Source organism: Synchiropus splendidus, chromosome 10 (genome assembly GCF_027744825.2).
Source record: "Synchiropus splendidus isolate RoL2022-P1 chromosome 10, RoL_Sspl_1.0, whole genome shotgun sequence".
Classification (NCBI taxonomy): Eukaryota; Metazoa; Chordata; class Actinopteri; order Syngnathiformes; family Callionymidae; genus Synchiropus; species Synchiropus splendidus.
Genome location: NC_071343.1, coordinates 20,151,598 through 20,161,394, shown reverse-complemented (window position 1 = coordinate 20,161,394; position 9,797 = coordinate 20,151,598). Strand labels below are relative to the sequence as shown.

The 9,797-nt window shown below is 41.1% G+C and overlaps 2 non-coding genes across 2 annotated transcripts; one reads left to right on the top strand and one right to left on the bottom strand.

Moving 5' to 3' along the window:
- Window positions 1–3,813: 3,813 nt before the first annotated feature.
- trnah-gug (transfer RNA histidin (anticodon GUG)) lies at window positions 3,814–3,885 on the bottom strand. The gene has a single exon. It is a non-coding gene; the product is annotated as a tRNA-His (tRNA).
- An 890-nt stretch (window positions 3,886–4,775) lies between these two features.
- trnal-caa (transfer RNA leucine (anticodon CAA)) lies at window positions 4,776–4,885 on the top strand. Its single transcript has 2 exons — window positions 4,776–4,813; window positions 4,840–4,885. It is a non-coding gene; the product is annotated as a tRNA-Leu (tRNA).
- Window positions 4,886–9,797: the final 4,912 nt, after the last annotated feature.

Genomic DNA, 9,797 nt, shown 5'->3' with positions numbered 1-9,797 from the left:
CGCAAACAAGACTCTTGTAGAATAAACTTTGACACCACATCGTGCAGGGATATTTGCAGAATTCTACTGACGGTGTGCTCGACCTGTCAAAACAACATCATCAAGGATAAAAAAAAAAAATCACGTTAAACAGGTCAGTCATGAAAAATCTGTAGAGTACGATGAGAGGCAATTGTTCTCGGACGGCACAACCCAACCCTTTTCGATTCTGAGTGGATGAGGAGCCATCGAGGAAATGTCTTGTGGTAGGACCTGCGGGTTCAGGAAAGATTACTTTTGTAAAATGTACGCTTAAATAAGAATGGATAACGTAAATATTGTGTGGATTTATACTTCCTTTCAACCTATGTCCAGCAAATTGCAAAAGATTAATAAAAATATCAAATTCATTGAAGGTTTACCTTAATCTTTTGAAAATGAAGATGTTTCCCTCTCATAGAAAATGTTTGATGGTTGACAATATTATTTTTGAAGCTTCTGAAAACCCTGAGGTTGTTCGAAATTTTACTCAGTACAAACATAAAAAATATATGTTATGATGCCGACGCAAAACTTATTTCATTGTGGTAATTCGCACTCAGTCTGAATAACAACTGCTTTATCCTTGGGATAAAATGTGGAAAAAAGTTCTGGCTAAACGGGTTTACCCATCTCATAGATTATCAGTTAAACTCATGTGAGAAAGAACTATTATGTTCTATTGCAGAGATGTTTAACCTTTACAAACCAGGATCAGAGAGACCAAAGGAGAGTAACTCTGACTTTACAGTGAGATGGAGTCAACGTCCACCCTCTACGACTCGGTCGAACGGTCACATTGAAAAGCATTCTAAAAACCCTGTCTGACAGATGACTTGGGTAAGGATATTCTAAATAGCCTTCCGTCAAAAGCTCGAAGAAATGCTGAATACATTATCCAGAGGATATCCAAAAATGGTGATGGTAGGAATATGAATGGTGAACTTATGTATGAAGGAAATGCTGTCAAAGGCTCATGTGATTGATATATTCAAGTCCCTTTCCCTCCCGTATGAGAAGCCAATTCATCATTACCCCAGGGTTGATCTGAGTTTCTTGTCACATTATTAAAGCGAAACATCCCTCTCACACTGCTGTCCAATCCTCAAGCAATGGCTCATTATCAGAGTCTTAAATCAGATCCTGCGAAAGAAAAGTATAGCTGAGAGCTGGACTCCCTCCCCAATGGACCTTAAAGTAACACCCTAGCATTGCTTGTGGTGTGTAGTGACCAAAGGCAAGAAATTGTCTTACACCTCAATGGGTTTCATGGACAATTGTCTTGTACACTATTGTCTTTTCCTCAAAATGTTTATTAAATTACTATGAGTGCAGATTTTTTTTTTTTTTTTTTAATACACAGACAAAATAAGATCACACGTTACAATAGTCTTTAAATATACAGAAGACAACAGTTTAGATGTGCAAACTGCCCGTGGAAACTATTGTCCTTTCACAAAGTTGAATACCATGAGGTCATTTTTTTAAGGTATCATGACTGTATAGACTTGGTACTTCTTCGAAAGGTTATGCTCTAGCACGATGACAGAGGGTAGAAGACACAATGATGACCGCATACAAACGACAGACAGTGCTGTCGTTGACCATTGTTGTACTTGACAAAAAGCCTCACTAGCCCGGGAGCGTGTAATGCGATGAACTACAGGTGGTCAGAGGCACGAGAGCGTGGCCGTGTGTTCAGTGTTTTTAGCAGCTCTGTGGTCACCTGCTTCATGCTTCAGACTGCTGAGCTGCCTCTTGTGATTCTCTGCAATGGGCCACCAGGAGAGTCAGATGTCAGATGTGGCAGTAAAATGAGGGGTGAAAGGGGATTATAGTCACAGTGGTGCATGGAAGCAAAATGTGAGGGGTTAGGGTCATGTGAAATTAAACAGTATCATGTTTTTGTACTTGAATGCATCCTTGTGACTACGAGGGAGTGGAAGAGCAGGAGATTTTTCTTTAATTCCTATTCTTTGAATGCTTCCTTTTCATTGCATTTAAAGTGACACTCTACCGACTACTACGACTTCCGAAATGGAATGCATTTACAGTAAATGCACACACATGCCACAATCCTGATTGAATGTTCTCTGGTCCCATATATTTTAGTGTTGTGTTTCTCACAGATCAGATGGAAAGATTTTTGATGTTTGAAAAACTTTACTCATTTTTTGTAGACGGCTGACACTTCCAGGTGTTAAAAAACAGCAAACATGCCTCAGAGGCGCAATAGGTTAGCGCGTTCCCTGTTTTATTGACACCAATTGGTGTTTCACCTGGGTTGTCAAATTAAATCGCTGATGGGCCTTGTGTTTCCACCAAACTGACAATCAACAGATTAATGTCAACAGAAACCAGATTGTGTGCGCCTGATTGGTTTGACTAAAAACCTGCTCCCACACACCCCTTTTGATATTCGATTGAACACCCTGATACCTACAAAAGATTTGGAATTCAGCTGCATGATACAATTGAGTGTGTGTGAATCTTAACAAAACTGTATTCGTGTGGACACCAGTTGGACATAATCTGTGATGTTCATTCTCACCTCCTTGTGAACATTCTCACACATACAGGGTCATTTGCATTTAGACCCCTTTAATGGATCATGTTGGATAACAGCAATCAACAAGGTGTGTTGTGTGATGTATTTTTTTTTCTTTCTTGCATGTTTTATATGCATGATAAAGTGAAAAAAAACAGGTCAGTATCGGGGTTGAACCAATGACCTTGGTGTTATTAGCAACTCTCATTTTGACTGGAGTCATTCTGCAGACCTGTCCAATTGATTATGAAGAACAACACATGAGATGGGGAGGAAGACTCACAGTCATCGTGTCTGTTTCAGCCAAAGGGGGACATTTGATGGAAAAAAAAAAAAAAAAAAAAAAAAAAGAATAGCAGAGTGCCGTGACCCGGAGATGCTGCAGCCACAACGTACTAAAGTACTAACCACTATACGATCACAGCTGCTTGTAAACGTTCTGACCAATACAGACAAGAAAAGTTGTTAGAAAATGTGCGGCAGGCACTGTGCAAAAAAAAACCCAACCCTTTTCTATCTTGACAACCTTTTATTTGCAAAAATAAAATCATGAACTTATTTATTTATAGTCATGGAATACACCCAGAATCATCATCAGGCTTGAAGTGAACTACGTACAGGATCTTCCCAGCAGGGATGAGGGTCATGACAGGGGGAGGAAGTGGGGCAACGTCTGGTTCCTTTAATGAAACTGTGGCAAACAAAGAAAAAAAATAAATGAAGTGTCCAAATGATTCAAATTTCAGTCAGCTGTTGTTTGGCTTGATAAAACAACTTGTACATTTTAAATTTATGTGGAACCAGGAAGGAACAAGGATTTTAAATGGGACTTAACTCCACAATCCTTGTTCCTAACCAATAAACTGATGCTATTTAAACTGCACTCTGATACTCTAATATAATTTGTTCTCAAAGTAGTTTTATCCTTGATTAACCAGTGACACCTGGTGATGCTGTGTAATAATGGATAGAAATAAACCTTTTCTATTTGTAAACTTAAATGTAGTGATGAGGCCACTACTTTTATATTCACACAACGTAGCAGCTCTCTCTGTTCTGCTAACACTGATTCATATTTCATCTGGGGCGTCAAACTAAACACCTAAAGGGCCATGTGGGTGCAGCTATTTGTTTCAACCAAACAAGCAGCATCAAACTAACCCCATTGGTTCCACTGTGTGCTCCTGATCGGTTTGACAAAAAACCTGAACCTGCAAATTTGAATGAAAAAAAAATGAAAAGGAGAGTGCCGTGACCCGGATTCGAACCGGGGTTGCTGCGGCCACAACGCAGAGTACTAACCACTATACGATCACGGCTGCTTGGAAACATCTTTCTTGAGCAATACACACGAGAAAAGTTGTGATGAAATGTGCAGCAGGCACGGTGGGAAGAAAAAAAAAGGCCTCCTTTCTATCTTGACAACCTTTTATTTGCAAAAATAAAATCATGAACTCATTTATTTATAGTCATGGAATAGAGCCAGAATCTTCATCAGGCTTGAAGTGAACTATGTACAGTGTTTTGAAGGATCATGACATGACATGACAGGGGGAGGAAGTGGGGCAACGTCCAGTTCCTTTAATGAAACTGTGGCAACAAAGAAAATAAATGAAGTGTTCAAATGATCCAAATTTCAGTCAGCTGTTGCTTGATAAAAAAAAATAAAATTTAAAATTTATGTGGAACCAGGAAGGAACAAGGAAACTTGAAAAATGTCGTACAAACACTGTTTATTTTAAATGCGACTTTTTGCTCAACAATCCTAGTTGCTAACCAATAAACTGATGCTATTTAAACTGCACTCTAATGCTCGAATGTAATTTGTTCTCAAAGTAGTTTTATCCTTGATAAACTAGTGACACCTGGTGCTGCTGTGTAATAATGGATATAAATAGAGCTTTTCTATTTGTAAACTTAAATGTAGTGATGAGGCCACTACTTTTATATTCACACACCGTAACACGACAAAGATGTTGCTTTCATTCGTGAAAAGGTTTGTGTTGCAAAAACAAAATCATCATTTGAGAGTTAAATGTACATTAGTTACTTTGCACACAAAAGTCTGATGGAAAGAACAAAATATGATTTAAATAATCAATATAAACAGTAGAAAAAAATGCTCAAAGCTGTGATCACTGAACTTTGCAGGTTTTAAGTGGTTAATGCAGTTTCTATGCAGCTGCTGACGACCTTCTGAAGGTCAGTTGTCAGGATGGCCGAGTGGTCGAAGGCGCCAGACTCAAGGTGATAAACCTTCCTAACCATGGGACTTCTGGTCTCTGAATGGAGGCGTGGGTTCGAATCCCACTTCTGACAAATCCTTTTTCTCTGCCCCATTCTTTGTCAGTTCATGTTTCCCAGTCTTGCTCTCGTTTATTGCGAAAGCGCTGAAGACTTCTCTGAAATTTGTCACTTACATTTCTTTCCTCTGGCAAATACAGTTTTGATATTTTGACATTCCAATGACATGCACACAAGCAAATGTCATCTTGTGGACCTTTGTTCCCGTGTATTCACAGCAGACAGACTGATGGTTACGCCAGGAACTTCTGAGGACAGCTGGTCTTTGCTGTGTCCCGTCAGTGTGAAGCCAAGCTGAACATAGGTTTGTTGTATCACTCGGATGTATGAATGTTTAGTGACGACTCTGGACATTGTTAAATACACTTGTATTTGCATTACAGAATCATGCCACAACAATCACATCAGTGAAGTAAAGTGGACGTCTTTGTTTGAGGGCACAGCCGTGCACACGCCTCCTGACCTTCACGTTGCTCTCTGTCTCTGACTTTAGAGGCTTGTGTTCTGTGATTGTGTGTTGCAGTGTGCTTGTTCAACTTCTCTTCAACAGGCACAGTGCAACATTTCCTTCCTGTTTGTTTTATGATTTGTTTGTTCTCTCTTTTTAAATTTCCTCCCCTAGTTCTTATTGTGTGTTTCTTTGTTCCCTGATCCCATCAACTGACAGTGTTTGATTTCTTTCTTATCCAAAAATACTGATGTGTAAACCTGTCTGTGTGCTGGATGTGTGGTTTAATGTTAATGTTGCTATGTCACCAGTCTGCAGGCACACAGCAACGGCAGCAGGACTGTACCAACCATATGTCCTGTACATTGACCAGTGGAATGACTGTGCCACTGAGTACCTGGAGTCCAAACGCTTTGTTTGAAAGATGTTACTTTCATCTGGAAAAAGGATTTTGGGATCTCAAAATGTGGAAAATAAACCTTTTTGTGCCAAAAAAAAAAACATGATTTGAACCTGAAAAGTACAGCACATTAAGTAGTTAGCAAATAGAAGTCAGATGGAAAAAAACAAATGTGACTTGAAATCAAAAAATAATTCAACAGTCAAACATGATTTGCAAAAAATCAGTTCCTGTGGGGAAAATAAAAGTAGTACTGAATGTAACTTCACTTCTTTGAACATGTGTGATGCACTGCAACAGGTTTCGCCATTACTTTATTTACTCCAAGGCTCTGCCTCTGCCTGTAGCGATAAGTTCCCACCCAGCAGTCAGTTTTGCGTGACACTGATGGAATTGTGCAAACATGCTTTTAGATCTCTAGCTTCCATGCATGAAAATCATGCTCAAGATTCTGATGCTTCACTGGCTAATTGTTTAAGGACCATGTTTATCATCCTGAGTTCCAGCATGAGCCCCTCAATATTGGGTGGAAGTTCTGTATTACAGTCAAATGCTGCCATTTCGTGGCCTGACCACTAATGAGTGGCTCTTGTTTGAGATGAATCTCTCAACTTTAGCTTCCATGCACCGCTGTGACTATAATCCCCTTTCACTCCTCATTTCACTGCCACATCTGACATCTGACTCTCCTGGTGGCCCATTGCAGAGAATCACAAGAGGCAGCTCAGCAGTCTGAAGCATGAAGCAGGTGACCACAGAGCTGCTAAAAACACTGGAAACACACGGCCACGCTCTCGTGCCTCTGACCACCTGTAGTTCATTGTTGACTCCAATGAAAGATCAACTGTGTCGTCTGTAAACACCATTGTCTCTCATTGGTCGATTTGTTTATGCACCAGTGCTAATATTTAGTGCACAAGCCTGATTTGCACATGCGTCGTGCTAGAGCATTACAGCGCCCCTACAGTCCTGGTATATGTACTACATTGATTTGTTCTGGAGTTCTGTGTTTGTGTGACAGAGACACAAACGTAACACAGACAAGGGAAGATTTGCCTCTGCAGTCGGTGCATCGTGTGGACACAAGGATGTAGACCACCCAGATTAGAGGCAGATAAAATACTGCGCCCAACGTGGGGCTCGAACCCACGACCCTGAGATTAAGATCGGAAAATTGGAGGATTTCTTGAACCATCTTGAAATCTTGACACGCATGAAAAAATATGAATTGAAAGAGTGGAAAGAGGAAACTGAAACTTGAATTAAGAAAAAAAAAAAAAAAAAAGATCAAATGAAATATCTCACCAACACAGCTGTCAAGCCACGTCACAGACGGGGCAGGAGTCTTGGAATTGAGTGACTGTCTATTTCAGAAACAAACTCTCAGTGACAAACACTTAACAACATAATATCCATGTATCAAGTATTGAGTAACCTTGAGTCAGTAGACTGTTTTTATACTGTTCTCTGAGCCAGATGTTTCCTTTCTCAATACCATGTGAGGAGGCCTTGAGTGAAAGTCTCAGCAGGCGACCTGAGGTGCGAGAGGTACCAGGTACGAAACCCAGATGAGCCCCATCTGAGGGACTCCTTTGAGAGTTTTAGTTTCTGTGCACCCTCTGTAACCATACTGCCCTATATCACACTCGTGAATGGGCTTGTTCCAGAATGATCTTTCAACTTTAGCGTGATGAGGTTCCTGCAATGAATTTGATCAATCAATCGATAGGTATCAATAGAGAGCAACTGACCAAAATGAGGGGACGTACACTGTTTTATGGATACTAAATTGTGTTTCAACTGTGCTGTCAAACTCAATCCCTGAAGGGGAAACAAAGGCTTTGAATTCAACTGCAATGATACAATTGAGAATGTGTGTGAATCTAAACAAAACTGTATTCATGTGGACACCAGTTGTACATAATCTGTGATGTTCATTCTCATGCACGTACAGGGTCATTTGCATTCAGACTCCTTTAATGGATCATGTTCGATAACAACAATCCATTGAAGGTGTGATGTTTATTTTCTTCTCTGGCATGTTTTACATGCATGATAAGAAATTGGTTCGTATCGTGGTTGAACCAATGACCTTGGCGTTATTAGCAACTGTCATCTTGACTGGAGTCATTCTGCAGACCTGTCCAATTGATTATGAAGAACAACACATGAGATGGGGAGGAAGACTCACAGTCATCGTATTTGTTTCAGGCAAAAGGGGACATTTGATGATGAGGATGTGGGAGTGGATTTCCTCTTTACCGTTCTTACCGTTGTTGCCTCGGTTGATCCATATATAAGGCACATCAGATGATAAGATGCATCATCAGCTTTTGAGCTGACTGGCCTGCTATGACACAGGTGTGTTTCAGACACGAGGAGAGCTGTTGTACTGGTGTTTTGGAAATGAAGAGACAACGCTCTGTGGAATGAAGAATCTGAGGTTGTTTGTGAGTGTGCTCAGTTATCCGGGTGATCACGCAGCAAAAGTTTGAATCAGGATCAACCGGACTAGTAATAGTCAAAGAAAACGTTTGGCCTCCTATCCAGGAGGTTTCGTCAGTTCTACTGAGCTGGGTTGGAGTTCAGGCTTATATCAGGCCATCTGAATGGGACAAGATGTTGATGGACAGGGGTGGAGCCAGTCCAGTGTGATGGGTGACAAGAGTCAGCATTATGCTAATGGAGATGTGTTAATGGCTCCCCGCCCATTGAGGATGGGTATTGATGGGCCATTAATGCAAATGCTGAATGTAGCCCAGGTGGGAATTGAGGCTATTCAGATGTTGAATCCACACTGCACAGGTGTGAAGGACCTGTCCAGGTCTAGATCAATGGCTAAATCTGCCTGGGCAGGGTGTTCAGGACAGCATTGTATGAGAATGAAAGATGGTGTCTCTGTCTTGTTTAGAGAGGGATTTTCCACTTTGACAAAAATGGCCTCTTTTACTCCTCTTTCAAACCACCAGTCAAAATGTGAACATTGCTGTCTTCAAATGAGCGTTTCTTGTCCTCCAGATGTAAATGGACTGCTGAGTCTTGTCCAGAGGAGTTGGCTCTCCTGTGTTGGGCCATTCGTTTGTGGAGAGGTTGTTTAGTTTCTCCAATGTAAAGGTCTGGGACTCTTGGCTGCACTGGACTGCATAAACCACATTGCTCCTTTTGTGGTGAGGCGTTTTGTCCTTGGGATGGACGAGTTTCTGTCTTAAGGTGTTGCATGGTTTGAACTGAACCCGGACTTCATGTTTGCTAAAGATCCTTTGGAGTTTATCAGAGACCCCGGCCACATAGGGAATAACAATGCTGTTACTGCGCTGGACATTGTTTTCTTAGTCTTTTGTGTTACCTTTTGATGTTGTGGTCAAGACCCAGTTGGGGTAGCCACATTTTTGAAGGGCATTCCTGATGTGAATCTGCTCCGATGTTTACAGCACAGTCCAGAAAAGGTAGTCTGTTGTTTTCCACATCTTCTTGGGTGAATTTGATGTGTCCGTCTACCAAGTTGATGTGTTGTGTGAAGGGTTCTACTTCATCCTTTTAGATTAGGACCCAGGTGTCATCCACATATCTGAACCAACAGCTGGGTGGTGTGGCCTTGTATGAAACTGTTAGAACTGACGAAGCCTTCTGGATAGGAGGCGAAACGTATTATTTGACTGTTACTAGTCCGGCTGACCTGATTCAAACCTTTGCTGCGAGATTCAAATTCTGAGCCAAAGAAGAAGAGAAAGACAACACTGAGGTTCACTGATGATGGAGAAGCAGTATTTCAGTCCTTGAGTACATTTTAAGAGGTGTTATCAGGGGGTTAGATTGGGTGTCGGGAGCCTCAGTACAGTTTTTGTGAATTAAAGACGAAATTGTCCTACATCCTTGTGCCCACACAATGCACCCAGAGTCAAATCTTTCCTTCAATCCTTTATGTTTGTGTGTCAGTCAAACACAGAGCTAAGTGGTCTCATCCTTCAGTTGTCTAGACCTGTACAATTGCTATCTGCCAGTGGATCGTAAATGTCTGGGCTGATACATCAGTCTCAACCAATACTGTTGCGTTGCAAAGCGTGCGCTGAACCGATGAT